The sequence below is a fragment of the Balaenoptera borealis genome (genome assembly GCF_965194805.1).
Source record: "Balaenoptera borealis genome assembly, chromosome: 1".
Taxonomy (NCBI): Eukaryota; Metazoa; Chordata; class Mammalia; order Artiodactyla; family Balaenopteridae; genus Balaenoptera; species Balaenoptera borealis.
Genome location: NC_138860.1, coordinates 166,613,803 through 166,634,614, shown reverse-complemented (window position 1 = coordinate 166,634,614; position 20,812 = coordinate 166,613,803). Strand labels below are relative to the sequence as shown.

General features: G+C 40.0%; 1 pseudogene across 1 annotated transcript; it reads right to left on the bottom strand.

Moving 5' to 3' along the window:
- Positions 1–11,064: 11,064 nt before the first annotated feature.
- LOC309610528 (traB domain-containing protein pseudogene) lies at positions 11,065–17,380 on the bottom strand (annotated as a pseudogene). Its single transcript has one exon. The product of its transcript is annotated as a traB domain-containing protein pseudogene (transcript).
- Positions 17,381–20,812: the final 3,432 nt, after the last annotated feature.

The window sequence follows — 20,812 nt, the reverse complement described above, 5'->3', positions numbered from 1 at the left end:
CTTGGTTTCCTCTGTTCATTCAAACAGCAGACTGATAGTAGCATGTGCAAATCCAATTTTGTTAAGTTTACAATAAAATAAACTTATTTTTAATAATTTTTGCTTTCATATTTGAAGGTACAGTCTAACAAAGCTCTGTTTTAAATACTAGCTGTTAGATGTTTGTCCCATCTTTAAGGCCAATTTATTTATTTATTTTTTTGAAATTTATTTTATATTTTTTATATAGCAGGTCCTTATTAGTTATCTATTTTATACATATTAGTGTATATATGTCAATCCCAATCTCCCAATTCATCCCACCACCACTACCGTGCCCACTTTCCCCCCTGGGTGTCCATACGTTTGTTCTCTACATCTGTGTCTCTATTTCTGCCTTGCAAACTGGTTTATCTGTGCAATTTTTCTAGATTCCACATATATTTGTTAATATACGATATTTGTTTTTCTCTTCCTGACTTACTTCACTCTGTATGACAGTCTCTAGGTCCATCCACATCTCTACAAATGACCCATTTCATTGCTTTTTATGGCTGAGTAATATTCCACTGTATATATGTACCACATCTTCTTTATCCATTCGTCTGTCAATGGGCATTTAGGTTGCTTCCTTGACCTGGCTATTGTAAATAGTGCTGCAATGTACATTGGGGTGCATGTGTCTTTTTGAATTGTGGTTTTCTCTTGGTATATGCCCAGTAGTGGGATTGCTGGGTCCTATGGTAATTCTATTTTTAGTTTTTTAAGGAACATCCATACTGTTCTCCATAGTGGCTGTATCAGTTTACATTTCCACGAATAGTGCAAGAGGGTTCTGTTTTCTCCACACCCTCTCCAGCATTTGTTGTTTGTAGATTTTCTGATGATGGCCATTCTAACTGGTGTGAGGTGATACCTTGTACTTTTGATTTGCATTTCTCTAATAATTAGTGATGCTGAGCAGCTTTTCATGTGCCTATTGGCCATCTGTATGTCTTCTTTGGAGAAATGTCTATTTAAGTCTTCTGTCCACTTTTTGATTGGGTTGTTTGTTTTTTTGATATTGAGCTGCATGAGCTGTTTATATATTTTGGAGATTAATCCTTTGTCCGTTGATTTGTTTGCAAATATTTTCTCCCATTCTGAAGGTTGTCTTTTTGTCTTGTTTATAGTTTCCTTTGCTGTGCTAAAGCCTTTAGGTTTCATTAGATCCCATTTGTTTATTTTTGTTCTTATTTCCATTACTCTAGGAGGTGGGTCAAAAAAGATCTTGCTGTGATTTATGTCAAAGAGTGTTCTTCCTATGTTTTCCTCTAAGAGTTTTATAGTGCCTGGTCTTACATTTAGGTCTCTAATCCATTTTGAGTTTATTTTTGTGTATGGTGTTAGGGAGTGTTCTAATTTCATTCTTTTACATGTAGCTGTCCAGTTTTCCCAGCACCACTTATTGAAGAGACTGTCTTTTCTCCATTGTATATCCTTGCCTCCTTTGTCATAGATTAGTTGACCATAGGTGCGTGGGTTTATCTCTGGGCTTTCTATCCTGTTCCATTGATCTATATTTCTGTCTTTGTGCCAGTACCATATTGTCTTGATTACTGTAGCTTTGTAGTATAGTCTGAAGTCAGGGAGTCTGATTCCTCCATCTCCATTTTTTTCCCTCAAGACCGCTTTGGCTATTTGGGGTCTTTTATGTCTCCATACAAATTTTAAGATTTTTTGTTCTAGTTCTGTAAAAAATGTCAGTAGTAATTTGATAGGGATTGCATTGAATCTGTAGATTGCTTTGGGTAGTATAGACATTTTCACAATATTGATTCTTCCAATCCAAGAACATAGTATAACTCTCCATCTGTTTGTATCATCTTTAATTTCTTTCATCAGTGTCTTATAGTTTTCTGCATACAGGTCTTTTGTCTTCCTAGGTAGGTTTATTCCTAGTTATTTTATTCTTTTTGTTGCAATGGTAAATGGGAGTGTGTCCTTAATTTCTCTTTGAGATTTTTCATCATTAGTGTATAGGAATGCAAAAGATTTCTGTGCATTAATTTTGTATCCTTCAACTTTACCAAATTCATTGATTAGCTCTAGTAGATTTCTGGTGGCATCTTTAGGATTCTCTACGTATAGTGTCATGTCATCTGCAAACAGTGACAGTTTTACTTCTTTTCCAATTTGTATTCCTTTTCTTTCTTTTTTTTTTAACATCTTTATTGGAGTATAATTGCTTTACAATGGTGTGTTAGTTTCTGCTTTATAACAAAGTGAATCAGTTATACATATACATATATCCCCATATCTCTTCCCTCTTGCGTCTTCCTCCCTCCCACCCTCCCTATCCCACCCCTCTAGGTGGTCACAATGCACCGAGCTGATCTCCCTGTACTTTGCGGCTGCTTCCCATAGCTATATATTTTACATTTTGGAGTGGATATATGTCCGTGCCACTCTCTCACTTTGTCCCAGCTTACCCTTCCCCCTCCCCGTGTCCTCAAGTCCATTCTCTAGTAGGTGTGTGTCTTTATTCCCATCTTGCCCCTAGGTTCTTCATGACCTTTTTTTTTTTTTTTTTTAGATTCCATATATATGTGTTAGTATACAGTATTTGTTTTTCTCTTTCTGACTTACTTCACTCTGTATGACAGACTCTAACTCCATCCACCTCACTACAAATAACTCAATTTTGTTTCTTTTTATGGCTGAGTAATATTCCATTATATATATGTGCCACATCTTCTTTATCCATTCATCTGTCGATGGACACTTAGGTTGCTCCCATGTCCTGGCTATTGTAAATAGAGCTGCAATGAACATTTTGGTACATGACTCTTTTTGAATTACGGTTTTCTCAGGGTATATGCCCAGTAGTGGGATTGCTGGGTCGTATGGTGGTTCTATTGTTAGTTTTTTAAGGAACCTCCATACTGTTCTCCATAGTGGCTGTATCAATTTACATTCCCACCAACAGTGCAAGAGTGTTCCATTTTCTCCACACCCTCTCCAACATTTATTGTTTCTAGATTTTTTGATGATGGCCATTCTGACTAGTGTGAGATGATATCTCATTGTAGTTTGGATTTGCATTTCTCTAATGATTGATGTTGAGCATGCTTTCATGTGTTTGTTGGCAATCTGTATATCTTCTTTGGAGAAATGTCTATTTAGGTCTTCAGCCCATTTTTAGATTGGGTTGTTTGTTTTTTTGATATTGAGCTGCATGAGCTGCTTGTAAATTTTGGAGATTAATCCTTTGTCAGTTGCTTCATTTGCAAATATTTTCTCCCATTCTGAGGGTTGACTTTTCATCTTGTTTCTGGTTTCCTTTGCTGTGCAAAAGCTTTTAATTTTCTTTAGGTCCCATTTGTTTGTTATTCTTCTTATTTCCATTTCTCTAGGAGGTGGGTCAAAAAGGATCTTGCTGTGATTTATGTCATAGAGTGTTCTGCCTATGTTTTCCTCTAAGAGTTTGATAGTCTCTGGCCTTACATTTAAGTCTTCAATCCATTTTGAGTTTATTTTTGTGTATGGTGTTAGGGAGTGTTCTAATTTCATTCTTTTACATGTAGCTGTCTGGTTTTCCCAGCACCACTTATTGAAGAGGCTGTCTTTTTTCCATTGTATATTCTTGCCTCCTTTATCAAAGATAAGGTGACCATATGTGCATGGGTTTATCTCTGGGCTTTCTATCCTGTTCCCTTGATCTATATTTCTGTTTTTGTGCCAGTACCATACCGTCTTGATTTCTGTAGCTTTGCAGTATAGTCTGAAGTCCAGGAGCCTGATTCCTCCAGCTCCGTTTTTCTTTCTGAAGATTGCTTTGGCTATTCAGGGTCTTTTTTGTTTCCATACAGATTGTGAAATTTTTTGTTCTACTTCTGTGAAAAATGCCATTGGCAGTTTGATCGGGATTGCATTGAATCTGTCGATTGCTTTGAGTAGTATAGTCATTTTCACAATGTTGATTCTTCCAATCCTAGAACATGGTATATCTCTCCATCTATTTGTATCACCTTTAATTACTTTCATCGGTGTCTTATAATTTCCTGCATACAAGTTTTTTGTCTCCTTAGGTAGGTTTATTTCTACATATTTTATTATTTTTGTTGCAATGGTAAATGGGAGTGTTTTCTTAATTTCACTTTCAGATTTTTCATCATTAGTGTATAGGAATGCTAGAGATTTCTGTGCATTAATTTTGTATCCTGCTACTTTACCAAATTCATTGATTAGCTCTAGTAGTTTTCTGGTAGCATCTTTAAGATTCTCTATTTATAGTATCATGTCATCTGCAAACAGTGACAGCTTTACTTCTTCTTTTCCAATTTGGATTCCTTTTATTTCTTTTTCTTCTCTGATTGCCGAGGCTAGGACTTCCAAAACTATGTTGAATAATAGTGGTGAGAGTGGATATCCTTGTCTTGTTCCTGATCTTAGAGGAAATGCTTTCAGTTTTTCACCATTGAGAATGATGTTTGCTGTGGGTTTGTCGTATATGACCTTTCTTATGTTGAGGTAGGTTCCCTCCATGACCACTTTCTGGAGGGTTTTTATCATAAATGGGTGTTGAATTTTGTCAAAAGCTTTTTCTGCATTTATTGAGATGATCACATGGTTTTTATTCTTCAGTTTGTTAATATGGTGTATCACATTGGTTGATTTGTGTACGTTGAAGAATCCTTGCATCCCTAGGATAAATCCCATTTGATCATGGTGTATGATCCTTTTAAGGTGTTGTTGGATTCTGTTTGCTAGTATTTTGTTGAGGATTTTTGAATCTTTGTTCATCAGTGATATTGGTCTGTAGTTTTCTTTTTTTGTAGTATCTTTGTCTGGTTTTGGTATCAGGGTGGTGGTGGCCTCATCAGATGAGTTTGGGAGTGCTCCTTCCTCTGAAATTTTTTGGAACAGTTTGAGAAAGATGGGTGTTAGCTCTTCTCTAAATATTTGATAGAATTCACCTATGAAGCCATCTGGTCCTGGACTTGTGTTTGTTAGAAAATTTTTAATCACAGTTTCAATTTCATTACTTGTGATTTGTCTGTTCATATTTTCTATTTCTTCCTGGTTCCATCTTGGAAGGTTATACCTTTCTAAGAATTTGTCCATTTCTTCCAGGTTGTCCAAATTATTGGCATAGAGTTGCTTGTAGTAGTCTCATATGATGCTTTGCATTTCTGCAGTGTCTGTTGTAACTTCTCCTTTTTCATTTCTAATTTTATTGATTTGAGTCCTCTCCCTCTTTTTCTTGATGAGTCTGGCTAAAGGTTTATCAATTTTGTTTATCTTCTCAAAGAACCAGCTTTTAGTTTTATTGATCTTTGTTATTGTTTTCTTTGTTTCTATTTCATTTATTTCTGCTCTGATCTTTATGATTTCTTTCCTTCTGCTAACTTTGGGTTTTGTTTGTTCTTCTTTCTCTAGTTCCTTTAGATGTAAGGTTAGATTGTTTATTTGAGATTTTTCTTGTTTCTTGAGGTAGGATTATATTGCTATAAACTTCCCTGTTAGAACTGCTTTTGCTGCATTCCATAGCTTTTGGATCATCGTGTTTTCATTGTCATTTGTCTCTAGGTATTTTTTGATTTCCTCTTTGATTTCTTCAGTAATCTCTTGGTTATTTAGTAACGTATTGTTAGGCTCCATGTGTTTCTATTTTTTACGTTTTTTCCCCTGTAATTGATTTCTAATCTCATAGCGTTGTGGTCAGAAAAGATGCTTGATATGATTCCAATTTTCTTAAATTTACTGAGGCTTTATTTGTGACCAAAAATATGATCTATCCTGGAGAATGTTCCATGTGCACTTGAGAAGAAAGTGTAATCTGCTGGTTTCGGATGGAATGTCCTAGAAATATCAATTAAGTCCATCTTGTTTAATGTGTCATTTAAAGCTTGTGTTTCCTTATTAATTTTCTGTCTGGATGATCTGTCCATTGGTGTGAGTGAGGTGTTAAAGTTCCCCACTGTTATTCTGTTGCAGTCGATTTCTTCTTTTAGAGCTGTTAGCATTTGCCTTATATATTGAGGTGCTCCTATGTTGGGTGAATATATATTCATAATTGTTATATCTTCTTCTTGGATTGATCCCTTCATCATTATGTAGTGTCCTTCCTCATCTCTTGTAACATTCTTTATTTTAAAGTCTATTTTATCTGATATGAGTATTGCTACTCCAACACTTTCTTTTGATTTCCATTTTCATGGAATATCTTTTTCCATCCCCTCACTTTCAGTCTGTATGTGTCCTTAGGTCTGAAGTGGGTCTCTTGTAGACATCATATATATGGGTCTTTTTTTTGTAACCATTCAGCGAGCCTGTGTCTTTTGCTTGGAGCGTTTAATCCATTCACATTTAAGGTAATTGTCAATATGTATGTTCCTAGTACCATTTCCTTAATTGTTTTGGGTTTGTTTTTGTAGGTCCTTTTCTTCTCTTGTGTTTCCCACTTAGAGAAGTTCCTTTAGCATTTGTTGTAGGGCTGGTTTGGTGGTGCTGAATTCTCTTAGCTTTTGCTTGTCTGTAAAGCTTCTGATTTCTCCATCAAATCTGAATGAGATCCTTGCCAGGTAGAGTAATCTTTGTTGTAGGTTCTTCCCCTTTATCACTTTAAATATATCATGCTACTCCCTTCTGGCTTGTAGAGTTTCTGCTGAGAAATCAGCTGTTAACCTTATGGGAGTTCCCTTGTATGTTATCTGTCGTTTTTCCCTTGTTGCATTTAATAACTTTTCTTGGCCTTTAATTTTTGTCAATTTGATTACTCTGTGTCTCGGCGTGTTTCTCCTTGGGTTTATCCTGCCTGGGACTCTCTGTGCTTCCTGGACTTGGGTGGCTATTTCCTTTCCCTTGTTAGCGAAGTGTTCAACTATAATCTCTTCAAATATTTTCTCAGGTCCTTTCTCTATGTCTTCTCATTCCGGGACCTCTATAATGTGAGTGTTGGTGCACGATGTTGTCCCAGAGGTCTCTTGGGCAGTCGTCATTTCTTTTCATTCTTTTTTCTTTATTCTGTTCTGTGGCAGTGAATTCCACCATTCTGTCTTCCAGGTCACTTATCTGTTCTTTTGCCTCAGTTATTCTGCTATTGATTCTTTCTAATGTATTTTTCATTTAAGTTATTGTATTGTTTATTTCTGTTTATTTGTTCTTTAATTCTTCTAGGTGTTTGTTCTTTAATTCTTCTAGGTGTTTGTTAAACATTTCTTGCATCTTCTCCATCTTTGCCTCCATTCTTTTTCCGAGGTCCTGGATCATCTTCACTATCTTTATTCTGAATTCTTTTTCTGGAAGATTGCCTATCCCCACTTCATTTAGTTGTTTTTCTGGGGTTTTGTCTTGTTCCTTCATCTGGTACATAGTCCTCTGCTTTTTCATTTTGTCTATCTTTCTGTGAATGTGGTTTTCGTTCCACAGGCTGCAGGATTGTAATTCTTCTTGCTTCTGCTGTCTGCCCTCTGGTGGATGAGGCTATCTAAGAGGCTTGTGCAAGCTTCCTGATGGGAGGTACTTGTGGTGCATAGAGCTGGGTGTTGCTCTGGTGAGCAGAGCTCAGTGAAACTTTAATCTGATTGTCTGCTGATGAGTAGGGCTGAGTTCCCTCCCCGTTGGTTGTTTGGCCTGAGGTGACCCAGCACTAGAGGCTACAGTCTCTTTGATGGGGCTAATGGCGGACTCCAGGAGGGCTCATGCCGCAGAGTACTTCCCAGAACTTCTGCTGCCTGTGTCCTTGTCCCCGCAGTGAGCCACATCCAACCCCTGCCTCTGCTGGAGACCCTCCAACTTTAGCAGGTAGGTCTGGTTCAGTCTCCTATGGGGTCACTGCTCCTTCCCCCTGGGTCCTGATATGCACACTACTTTGTGTGTGCCCTCCAAGAGTCTCTGTTTCCCCCAGTCCTGTGGAAGTCCTGCAATCAAATCCCACTAGCCTTCAAGTCTAATTCTCTGGGAATTCCTTCTCCCATTGCCAGACCCCCAGATTGGGATGCCTGACATAGGGCTCAGAACCTTCACTCCAGTAGGTGGGCTTCTGTGGTATAACTGTTCTCCAGTTTGTGAGTCACCCACCCAGCAGCTATGAGATTTGATTTGATTGTGATTGCGCCCCTTATACCACCTCATTGTGGCTTCTGCTTTGTCTTTGGATGTGGGGGTATCTTTTTTGGTGAGTTCCAGTGTCTTCCTGTCGATGCTGTTCAGCAGTTAGTTGTGATTCCAGTGCTTTCGCAAGAGAGAGTGAGTGCACATCCTTCTACACTGCCATCTTGAACCAATGTCACAGCCAATTTAAAGTAGGCCTTTTCTACTTTCAAGTATACCAAGGTATCAAAGTCTGAAGCTAGCAGAAGGAAAAAATCATTCTTGTCCTGAGGAACTGGCCTGTGGCCTCATTTCTGATCATCTGTGTTTTGTAACTTCCATATTTGACTTTTTGCCTGGACTTCTGGGAAGCTAAGTATGGTTCTGCTCCCAGTTCCAGTGTGTGGGTTTTTCCCACACCACCAAGCAATTCTGGGACATCATCTGGCTGTCCTACAATTCTACTCAATTCTGAGATGATCTACCAAGTGCTAGCATCAGATCCCACAGGTTAAGGGCTCAGTCCTACAAAACTGCCCCCTACCCTGACACCAATCACAAGTCCAGGTTGTCACCTGTGCTTCCAACTGACCAACTATAGATTGGAGGTTTCAACAACCCCTTCCTTGGATTCAATCAATTTGCTAGAGTGGCTCACAGAACTCAGAGAAACATTTTACTTACTAGGTTACTGGCTTATTATAAAAGGCTATAACCCAGGAAGAGCCAGATGGAAGATATCCACAGGGCAAGGTACATGGGAAGGGACTCGGAGCTTCCATGACCTCTCTGGACATACCACTCTCCAAGCATCAACATAGTTAATCAACCTGGAAGCTCTCCAAACCCTGTCCTTTGCATCTTTACAGAGACTTCATTACATAGGCATGCCTGATTAAATCATTGGCCATTGGTGATTGATTCCATCTCCAGCCCTGCTCCCCTCCCCTGAGATCAGGTGAGTGAGACTAAAAGTTCCAACCTCCTAATCACCCAGCTGATTCTCCAAGCAACCAACAACCCCCATCCTTAGATGCAGTCCAAAACTCACCTCATTAACATAACAAAAGAGCACTTTGTCTCTCTCATCACTTAGGAAATTCCAAATATTTTAGGAGCTTTGTGCCAGAAATGGGGACAATATCTATTTCTTATTATATATCTATATTTCTTATTATAAATCACAATATAACACTAAGTCAAGCTTTGTTGTCATGTTTTAGTTTCTCTTTTATCCTTGGTCCCAAATTTTCCTTAGTGTCCATCCTTCACTAAAACAATTGAATATGTATGTTGTAGACAAAGTGTCTCAAATCTTTTGTAGAAAGAGGCAGCACATTAATTATGGACAAATTCTGAAGCTGCTCCCTGGACGAGCAGCACAGACTTTCATCAGCCTTCTCAGCCTCTTTACTGCCTTTGACTAGGTTAGTCCCACAGCCCTTCCCCCAGCCTCCTTTTTTGCTTTTTCTAACACATGATACTCTAGCTAGTTTTCTTCCTACATTTCTGTCCTTTCTTTCTGGGTCCCCTTTTCCCAATGTAGAAATTTCCCTGCCTGAAACATTTGCTCTCTTTTCATATGTGTCCAATGGTGTCTAGAAAGCTAGGATGGTCCAAAAGCCATCTTGTCACATCAACAAAGTTTATCTTAAGGCCACTCTAGAGCTACTTATTCTTTTTTTTTAATTTTTATTTTATATTGGAGTATAGTTGATTAACAATGTTGTGTTAGTTTCAGGTGTACAGCAAAGTGATTCAGTTATACATATACATGTATCTATTCTTTTTCAAATTCTTTTCCCATTTAGGTTATTACAGAATATTGAGCAGCATTCCCTGTGCTATACAGTAGGTCCTTGTTGGTTATCTATTTTAAATATAGCAGTGTGTACATGTCAATCCCAAACACCCAATCTATCCGTATCCCCCGACCCTTCCTCTCTGGTAACCATAAGTTTGTTCTCTAAGTATGTGTGAGTCTGTTTCTGATTGGTAAGTAACTTCATTTGTAAAATTCCTTTTTTTAGATTATGTATATAAGAGATATCATATGATATTTGTCTTTCTCTGTCTGACTTCACTTACTATGATTATCTCCAGGTCCATCCATGTTGCTGCAAATGGCATTATTTCGTTCTTTTTAATGGCTGAGTAATATTCCATTGTATATATGTACCACCTCCTTTTTATCCATTCATCTGTCGATGGACATTTAGGTTGCTTCCATGTCTTGGCTATTGTAAACAGCACTACAATGAACATTGGGGTGCATGTATCCTTACAAGCAATTTTTTTCTCCAGATATATGCCCGGGAGTGGGATTGGTGGATCATATGATAGCTCTATTTTTGTTTATTAAGGAATCTCCATACTGTTCACAGTGCCTGTACCAATTTACATTCCCACCAACTGTGTAGGAGGGTTCCCTTTTCTCCACACCCTTAGAGTTACTTATTCTGATGCCCACTCTCTCAACCTGCCCAGACTCATTTTATTTTTTAGCCTATTATGTAGTATTTAAGGTAGACAAAAGGTTTAAAAATAATGCAATGAACGTTGTGCACCCTATCCAGCTTAAGCAATAAAACATGGCTACAGAGGTAATGCTTTCTACTTCCAGCTCATTTTCAATTATTAAAAGAAGCAGTGGGGGCAGAGTCAAGATGGCATACTAGGAGGATGTGGAATTCATGTCTCCACACAACTAGGGCACCTACCAGGCACCAGTGGGGGACCACGGACACCTAAGGGGACGGGAGGAACCCCCAGTGACTGGGTAGGACGTGGGGCATGGGGGGAGTGAAGGGGGAGGAGAAGTGTAGGCGGGAAGGGACTGGTGCCCCGAGGGGTGGCTGGGGGAGGGGAAGGGTTTCCCACACCCAAAGGGGGAAATTGGGGAACCACTGGGAGGGCAGAGGATCAAAAGGGAGCATGGCCAGGTTTCCCCTGCCCACTTGTTCTCCCAGGAACCTGCTGAGATCCCGGGCCTGATCCTCTGCCCACCAAGGCCCCCTCCAGCAGGGCGGGTCCTGAGGGAGTGGGAGGGGGGGAAGAGGAAGCAAAAGTAAAGGCTGGACCTCCGGGACAGCACCCCTGAGGGGTGGCTGGGGGAGGGGAGGAGTTCCTATACCCAGCAGGACCCACCCACAGTTAGGGGTCCAGCGGCGATGGGGGAAACCCTGGGGGAGGGGTGCAAAGGAACAGAAGGGAATGCAGCCAGTGCTTTCCCTGTCCACTTAGGCACTGGGGAGCCTGTTGGGATCCTGGGCCTAATCCTCTGCCCTCAGAGTCTCTCTCCTGCTGCACAGAACCCAAGCCCTGCCCCTACACCCCCACCCAGGGCCATACCTCTACACTCGGAGACCCCCTCCAATGATCTGGGCCTAAACCCCACCCACACACCCTCACTCAGGGCCCTACCTCCAAACTCCGGAACTCCACACTCCAGAGGCCTTCCTTGTGACTGGCTGCCTCTCCCCTTCTGAGCAGGTCCCCAGCAGAGGCCCCGCCCCATGCTTGAACATAGCCCCGCCTAGGCCCCATCCCCCAGGGCCTTTTCCGGCTCCATGTGTCCTGAGCCTAGGCCCCACCCCACGCTCAAACGTGACCTTCCCCACCTGCCTAGGTCCCGCCCCAGCCTAAGTTCCACCCCCGCCTAAACTCCGCCCCCATAGCCAAGGCTTTTTTTTTTTTTCCTCTTTTAGATTGGGGTTCTGTTTTACCTTGGTGATTCATTGTTGCTCATTCTTTTATATTTTTATTTTTCCTAATAAATCTTTTATTTTTCTACTTTTATTTTATTCTTTATACTTTGTTATTGCTCTCTCCTTTTGGCTTGTTCCCCCCCCCCTTTATTTATTTCCTTTTTTCTGTTGTGGTTTTATTATACTTTATTGCAGTTGTTTCAATTACAGTTTTATTTTTCCTAATATATTTTTATATCTTTCTAATTTTATTTTGTTTTTTATTCTTTGATATTGTACTGCTTCTTTCTTTCTTTCTTTCTTTTTTTTACCATGCCACAAAGTTTGCAGGATCTTGGCTCCCAGGCCAGAGGTCGGGCCTGAGCTCCTGTGGTGGGAGCTCCGAGTCCAACCCTCTGGACTAACAGAGAACCTCAGAACCCAGGGAATATTAATTGGAGTGAGGCCTCCAAGAGTTCCTAACCCAGCTCCATCCAACTGCCTGCAAACTCCAGTGCTGGACATCTCAGGCCAAACAACCAGTAAGACAGGAACACAGCACCACCCATTAAAAAAAAAAAAATGAAATGACAAAACAATATGTTACAGAAGAAGGAGCAAGGTAAAAACCTACAAGACCAAATAAATGAAGACAAAATAGTCAAACTACCTGAAAAAGATTTCAGAGTAATGATAGTAAAGATGATCCAAAATCTCGGAAATGGAATGGAGAAAATACAAGAAATATTTAACAAGGATCCAGAAGAACTAAAGAACAAACAAACAGTGACAAACAACATGCTTACTGAAATTAGAAATACTCTAGAAGGAATCAATAGCAGAATAACTGAGGCAGAGAATGGATAAGTGACCTGGAAGATAAAATGGTGGAAATAACTACCAGGGAGAAGAATAAAGAAAAAAGAATTGAAGACAATCTCAGAGACCTCTGGGAAAACATTAAACACACCAACATTCTAATTATAGGGGTTCCAGAAGAAGAAGAGAAAAAGAAATGGTCTGAGAAAATATTTGAAGAGATTATAGTCAAAAACTTCCCTGACATGGGAAAGGAAATAGTCAATCAAGTCCAGGAAGCACAGAGAGTACCATACAGGATAAACCCAAAGAGAAACATGCCAAGACACATATTAATCAAACTATCAAAAATTAAATACAAAGAAAAAATATTAAAAGCAGCAAGGGAAAAGCAACAAATAACATACAAGGGAATCCCAATAAGGTTAACAGCTGATCTTTCAGCAGAAACTTGGCAAGCCAGAAGGAAGTGGCAGGACATATTTAAAGTGATGAAAGGAAAAACCTATAACAAAGATTACTCTACCCAGCAAGGATCTCATTCAGATTCGATGGAGAAATTAAAACCTATGCAGATAAGCAAAAGTTAAGAGAATTCAACACCACTGGCCTTCCCTGGTGGTGCAGTGATTAAGAATCCACCTGCCAGTGCAGGGGACACAGGTTTAAGCCCTGGACTGGGAAGATCCCACATGCAGCAGAGCAAGTAAGCCCGTGTGCCACAACTACTGATCCTACGTGCTGCAACTACTGAAGCCCACACACCTAGAGCCCGTGCTCCACAACAAGAGAAGCCACCACAATGAGAAGCCCGCGCACCACACGGAGAGTAGTCCCCCACTCGCCACAACTAGAGAAAGCCTGCACACAGCAACAAAGACCCAACACAGCCAAAAATAAAATAAATAAATTGTTAAAAAAAGAGAGAGAGAATTCAGCACCACCAAACCAGCTCTACAACATATGTTAAAGGAAATTCTCTAGGCAGGAAACACAAAAGAAGGAAAAGACCTAGAAAAACAAACTCAAAACAATTAAGAAAATGGTACTAGGAACATACATATTGATAATTACCTTAAATGTGAATTGATTAAATGCTCCAACCAAAAGACACAGACTGCTTGAATGGATACAAAAACAAGACCCGTATGTATAATGTCTACAAGAAACCCACTTCAGACCTAGGGACACATACAGACTGAAAGTGAGGGGATGGAAAAAGATATTCCATGCAAATGGAAATCAAAAGAACACTGGAGTAGCAATTCTCATATCAGACAAAATAGACTTTAAAATAAAGACTATTACAAGAGACAAAGAAGGACACTACATAATGATCAAGAGACCAACCCAAGAAGGCATAGCAATTGTAAATATTTATGCACCCAACATAGGAGCACCTCTATACATAAGGCAAATGCTAACAGCCATAAAAGGGGAAATCAACAGTAACACAATCATAGTAGGGGACTTTAACAACCCACTTTCACCAATGGACAGATCATCCAAACTGAAAATAAATAAGGAAACACAAGCTTTAAATGACACATTAAACAAGATGGACTTAATTGATATTTATAGGACATTCCATCCAAAAACAACAGAATACACTTTCTTCTCCAGTGCTCATGGAACATTCTCCAGGGTAGACCATATCTTGGGTCACAAATTAAGCCTTGGTAAATTTAAGAAAATTGAAATGGTATCAAGTATCTTCTCCGACCACAATGCTATGAGACTAGATATCAGTTACAGGAAAAAAATTGTAAAAAATACAAACACATGGAGGCTAAACAATACACTACTAAATAACCAAGAGATCATGGAAGAAATCAAAGAGGAAATCAAAAAATACCTAGAAACAAATGACAATGAAAACACAATGACCCAAAACCTATGGGATGCAGCAAAAGCAGTTCTAACAGGGAAGTTTATAGCAATACAATCCTACCTCAAGAAGCAAGAAAAATCTCAAATAAACAACCTAACATTTCACCTAAAGCAATTAGAGAAAGAAGAATTTTTTAAAAAACCAAAATTAGCAGAAGGAAAGAAATCATAAAGATCAGATGAGAAATAAATGAAAAAGAAATGAAGGAAACAATAGCAAAGATCAATAAAATAAAAGCTAGTTCTCTGAGACAATAAACAAAATTGATAAACCATTAGCCAGACTCATCAAGAAAAAAAGGGAGAAGACTCAAATCAACAGAATTCGAAATGAAAAAGGAGAAGTAACAACTGACGCTGCAGAAATACAAAGGATCATGAGAGATTACTACAAGCAACTATATGCCTATAAAATGGACAACCTGGAAGAAATGGACAAATTCTTAGAAAAGCACAACCTTCTGAGACTGAACCAGGAAGAAATAGAAAATATGAACAGACCAATCACAAGCACTGAAATTGAAACTGCGATTAAAAATCTTCCAACAAACAATAGTCCAGGACCAGATGACTTCGCAGGTGAATTCTATTAAACATTTAGCGAAGAGCTAACACCTATCTTTCTCAAACTCTTCCAAAATATAGCAGAGGGAGGAGCACTCCCAAACTCATTCTACGAGGCCACCATCACCCTAATACCAAAACCAGAAAAAGATGTTACAAAAAAGAAAACTACAGGTCAATAGCTCTGATGAACATAGATGCAAAAATCCTCAACAAAATACTAGCAAACAGAATCCAACAGCACATTAAAAGGATCATACACCATGATCAAGTGGGGTTTATCCCAGGAATGCAAGGATTCTTCAATATATGCAAATCAATCAATGTGATACACCATATTAACAAATTGAAGGATAAAAACCATATGATCATCTCAACAGATGCAGAAAAAGCTTTTGACAAAATTCAACACTCATTTATGATAAAAACCCTCCAGAAAGTGGGCATAGAGGGAACTTACCTCAACATAATAAAGGCCATATATGACAAATCCACAGCCAACATCATTCTCAATGGTGAAAAACTGAAAGCATTTCCTCTAAGATCAGGAACAAGACAAGGTTGCCCACTCTCACCACTATTATTCAACATAGTTTTGGAAGTCCTAGCCACAGCAGTCAGAGAAGAAAAAGAAATAAAAGGGATACAAATTAGAAAAGAAGAAGTAAAACTGTCACTGTTTGCAGATGACATGATACTATACATACAGAACCCTAAAGATGTTACTAGAAAACTACGAGAGCCAATCAATGAATTTGGTAAAGTAGCAGGGTACAAAATTAATGCACAGAAATCTCTAGCATTCCTATACACTAATGATGAAAAATCTGAAAGAGAAGTTAAGGAAACACTCCCATTTACCATTGCAACAAAAAGCATAAAATACCTAGGAATAAACCTACCTAAGGAGACAAAAGACCTGTATGCAGAAAACTATAAGACACTGATGAAGGGTAGTTTTATTTTATTTTATTTTATTTTATTTTATTTTATTTTATTTTATTTATTTTATTTTATTTTATTTTATTTTATTGACAGTGAAATAATTCTTTATTTGGGTGGGTTGGGAGAGGGCAGGCGAGGCTAAGCTGGACCCCCATGGGGGGTGGCAACCAGGAGCTCCTCAGGGGGCCAGCCCCTGTGCCCCTTGGCTATGTCACAGGAGCAGCCACGGGCAGCCCCCTGGATGGACGTGGTGGCTCCCTCTGTCCTTCCTACTTGTGTGGCCAGGCCTCGGGGGCCCTCTGCAGGCAGTACTGGGTGGCAGGCAGTGACAAGACCAGGCTGCTGGCATGGCGCCCCAACCAGTACAGGCTGTAGCCCAGGAGGTCCAAGAAGGTGGCCTTCATGGCCAGCCAGGACACTCTGCCAGAGACGGACAGCAGGGGGACAATCATTATCTCCTGGATGTTGAGGTCAGTGGTCCAGTTCTTCTCAATGCCAGGGATGTGGCCCAGGCCCACAATGCCCACCACCACGGAGGGGACGCACTTTCTGTGCTCGGCATCAGAGGCACGCAGCAACTCCAGGCACCAGGCCACCTGCCTCAGCATGTAGGTCAGGTAGATGTCCCGCTCAGACGCAATGGTGCAGTGCAAGTCGGGGAACTCGCCAATCATCTCAGCCATCATCTGCTCCAGCAGGTCCTGCTTGCACCACTCCACATCATCCTTGCTGATAGGGTCTGACAGGAAACATAGGCCCCAGGCCAGCTTGATCTTCTGCCAGAAAGAGAGGGTGGCGATGGCCCTCTTGAAGGTGGCAGGGATAGGCTGGTCACCCAGGTGGAACTTGCAGAAAAGCACCTAGCTGGCCTCCTTGAAAGCCTCCCTGAACTCACCTCCAGGGGCCATGCCCAGCTTCTCAGTGATGTGGGTGGACACCTTCAGCAGCAGCATCTGCATGAGTCCTGACATGACCCCGTTCTGCCTGATGGCCTACTGCAGCTTCTCCAGGCTGATCTCCTTGGCCTCATGCAGCAGTGTACACTCGTTCATCTTCAGCATGGACACATGGTACTGCTACAACTCCACCACAACCACGTCAGGCTGCACCTCCCAGATGGTCTTCACCATGTCCTCCTTGCTGTCGTCGCTGAAGTGTGCCATGCCCACCATGTACACCCAGCTCCCATCCTCGGCCACCAGCTCGGTCACCAGGGAAGATGATACAAACGACAGAGAGATATACCATGTTGTTGGATTGGAAAAATAAACATTGTGAAAATGACTATACAGATTCAATGCAATCCCTATCAAACTACCACTGGCATTTTTCACAGAACTAGAACAAAAAATTTCACAATTTGTATAGAAACACAAAAGACCCCGAATAGCCAAAGCAATCTTGAGAAAGAAAAACAGTTGGAGGAATCAGGCTCCCTGACTTCAGACTATACTGCAAAGCTACAGAAATCAAGACAGTATGGTACTGGCACAAAAACAGAAATCTGGATCAATGGAACAGGATAGAAAGCCCAGAGATAAACCCATGCACATATGGTCACCTTATCTTTGATAAAGGAGGCAAGAGTATACAATGGAGAAAAGACAGCCTCTTCAATAAGTGGTGCTGGGAAAACTGGACAGCTACATATAAATGAATGAAATTAGAACACTCCCTAACACCATACACAAAAATAAACTTAACATGGATTAAAGACCTAAATGTAAGGCCAGACACTATCAAACTCTTAGAGGAAAACATAGACAGAACACTCTATGACATAAATCACAGCAAGATCCTTTTTGACCCACCTTCTAGAGAAATGGAAATAAAAACAAAAATAAACAAATGGGACCTAATGAAACTTAAAAGCTTTTGCATAGCAAAGGAAACCATAAACAAGATGAAAAGACAACCATCAGAATAGAAGAAAATATTTCCAAACGAAGCAACTGACAAAGGATTAATCTCTAAAATTTAGAAGCAGCTCATGCAGCTCAATATAAAAAAAAAAACAACCCAATTTAAAAATGGGCAGAAGACCTAAATAGACATTTCTCCAAAGAAGATATACAGATTGCCAACAAATACATGAAAGGATGCTCAACATCACCAATCATTAGAGAAATGCAAATCAAAACTACAATGAGGTATCACCTCACACCAGTCAGTGGCCATCATCAAAAAATCTACAAACAATAAATGCTGGAGAGGGTGTGGAGAAAAGGGAACCCTCTTGCACTGTTGGTGGGAATGTAAGTTGAGACAGCCACTATGGAGAACAGTATGGAGGTTCCTTTCAAAACTAAAAATAGAACTACCATATGACCCAGCAATCCCACTACTGGGCATACACCCTGAGAAAACCATAATTCAAAAAAATTCATGTACCACAATGTTCATTGCAGCTCTATTTACAATAGCCAGGACATGGAAGCAATCTAAGTGTCCATCGACAGATGAATGGATAAAGAAGATGTGGCACATATGTACAATGGAATATTACTCAGCCATAAAAAGAAACAAAACTGAGTTATTTGTAGTGAGGTGGATGGACCTAGAGTGTGTCATACAGAGTGAAGTAAGTCAGAAAGAGAAAAACAAATAACGTATGCTAACACATATATATGGAATGTAAAAAAAAAAAAAAAGAAAAAGAAATGGTTCTAAAAACCTAGGGGAAGGACAGGAATAAAGATGCAGACGTAGAGAACGGACTTGAGGATGCGGGGAAGGTGAAGGGTAAGCTGAGACAAAGTGAGAGAGTGGCATGGACATATATACGCAACCAAATGTAAACTAGATAGCTAGTGGGAAGCAGCTGCATAGCACAGGGAGATCAGCTTGGTGCTTTGTGACCACCTAGTGGGGTCGGATAGGGAGGATGGGAGGGAGATGCAAGAAGGAGGAGATATGGGGATATATGTATATGTATAGCTGATTCACTTTGTTATAAAGCAGAAACTAACACACCATTGTAAAGCAATTATATTCCAATAAAGAAGTAAAATAAATAAATAAATAAATAAACAATAAAAACTATTCTTCCATGCAAAAAAAAAAAAAAAGTAATGGGGAAAAATAAAGACAAACAAACAAACAAGCAAATGGGACCTAATGAAACTTAAAACTTTTGCTCACAGGAAAAGATGCTCAACATCACTAACCATTAGAGAAATTCAAATTAAAACTACAATGAGGTATCACCACATACCTGTCAGAATGACCATCATCACAAAATCTACAAACAACAAATCCTAGAGAGGGTGTGGAGAAAAGGGAACCCTCTTGCACTGTTGGTGGGAATGTAAATTGATACAGCCACTATGGAGAACAGTATGGAGGTTCCTTAAAAAACTAAAAATAGAACTACCATATGACCCAGCAATCCCACTACTGGGCATATACCCTGAGAAAACCATAATTCAAAAAGAGTCATGTACCACAATGTTCACTGCAGCTCTATTTACAATAGCCAGGACATGGGAGCAACCTAAGTGTCCATCGACAGATGAATGGATAAAGAAGATGTGGCACATATATACAATGGAATATTACTCAGCCATAAAAAGAAACGAAATTGAGTTATCCGTAGTGAGGCAGATGGACCTAAAGTCTGTCATACAGAGTGAGATAAGTCAGAAAGAGAAAAACAAATACCATGTGGTAACACATATATATGGAATCTTAAAAAAAAAAATGGTTCTGATGAACCTAGGGGCAGGACAGGAATAAAGACACAAGACGTAGAGAACGGACTTGAGGACACAGGGAGGGAGAAGGGTAAGCTGGGTCGAAGTAAGAGAGTAACATTGACATATATACACTACCAAATGTAAAATAGATAGCTAGTGGGAAGCTGCTGCATAGCACAGCTCGGTGCTTTGCGATCACCTAGAGGGGTGGGATAAGGAGGGTGGGAGGGAGATACAAGAGGGAGGGGATATGGGGATATATCTATGCATATAGCTGATTCACTTTGTTATACAGCAGAAACTAACACAACATTGTAAAACAATTATACTCCAATAAAGATGTTAAAAAAAAAAAAAAAAAAAAAAGCAAGCGAGGACTTCCCTGGTGGTACAGTGGTTAAGAATCCGCCTGCCAATGCAGGGGACACGGGTTCGATCCGTGGTCCAGGAAGATCCCAAATGCCACAGAGCAACTAAGCCCATGTGCACCACAACTACTGAGCCTGCGCTCTAGAGTCTATGAGCCACAACTACTGAGCCCACGTGCCACAACTACTGAAGCCCGTGCACCTAGAGCCCATGTTCCACAACAAGAGAAGCCACCACAATGAGAAGTCCACGCACCACAATGAAGAGTAGCCCCCACCCACCACAACTAGAGAAAGCCTGCACGCAGCAATGAAGATCCAGAGCAACCAAATATAAATAAATAAAAGCAATCATTTATTAAAAAAAGAAAAAGGAGAAGAAGAAGAAGAAGAAGAAACAGGCAGAGGGGTTGTATTTGAGGGTAGCCTGGGGATTGTAGCAATCATGAATAATGAACATAGGGACCATAATTTCTGGCTTACATGTACTCCCACAGATATTTAATCTTCCCTACATTCTGATGAGGTGTCTATTGTTCTTCCCACTTAGGGATGAGTAAAAAAGTTCAGAAATCATCTGATGTGATAGATGCAGTAGGAAGATATGGACCACGGAGCAGATGCTTGGGTTTCAACTCTGTCTCCAATAAGTGCTGGCAGTGCAATACAGTTGCAACTACTTAAATGTTCTATGCCTCTAGCTTTCTCATCTCTAAAATGGGGTAATAATATTACTTACTTCATGAGATTTTCCTAAAGATTAAATGTATGCTTAGAAGGAGAGCTTGGC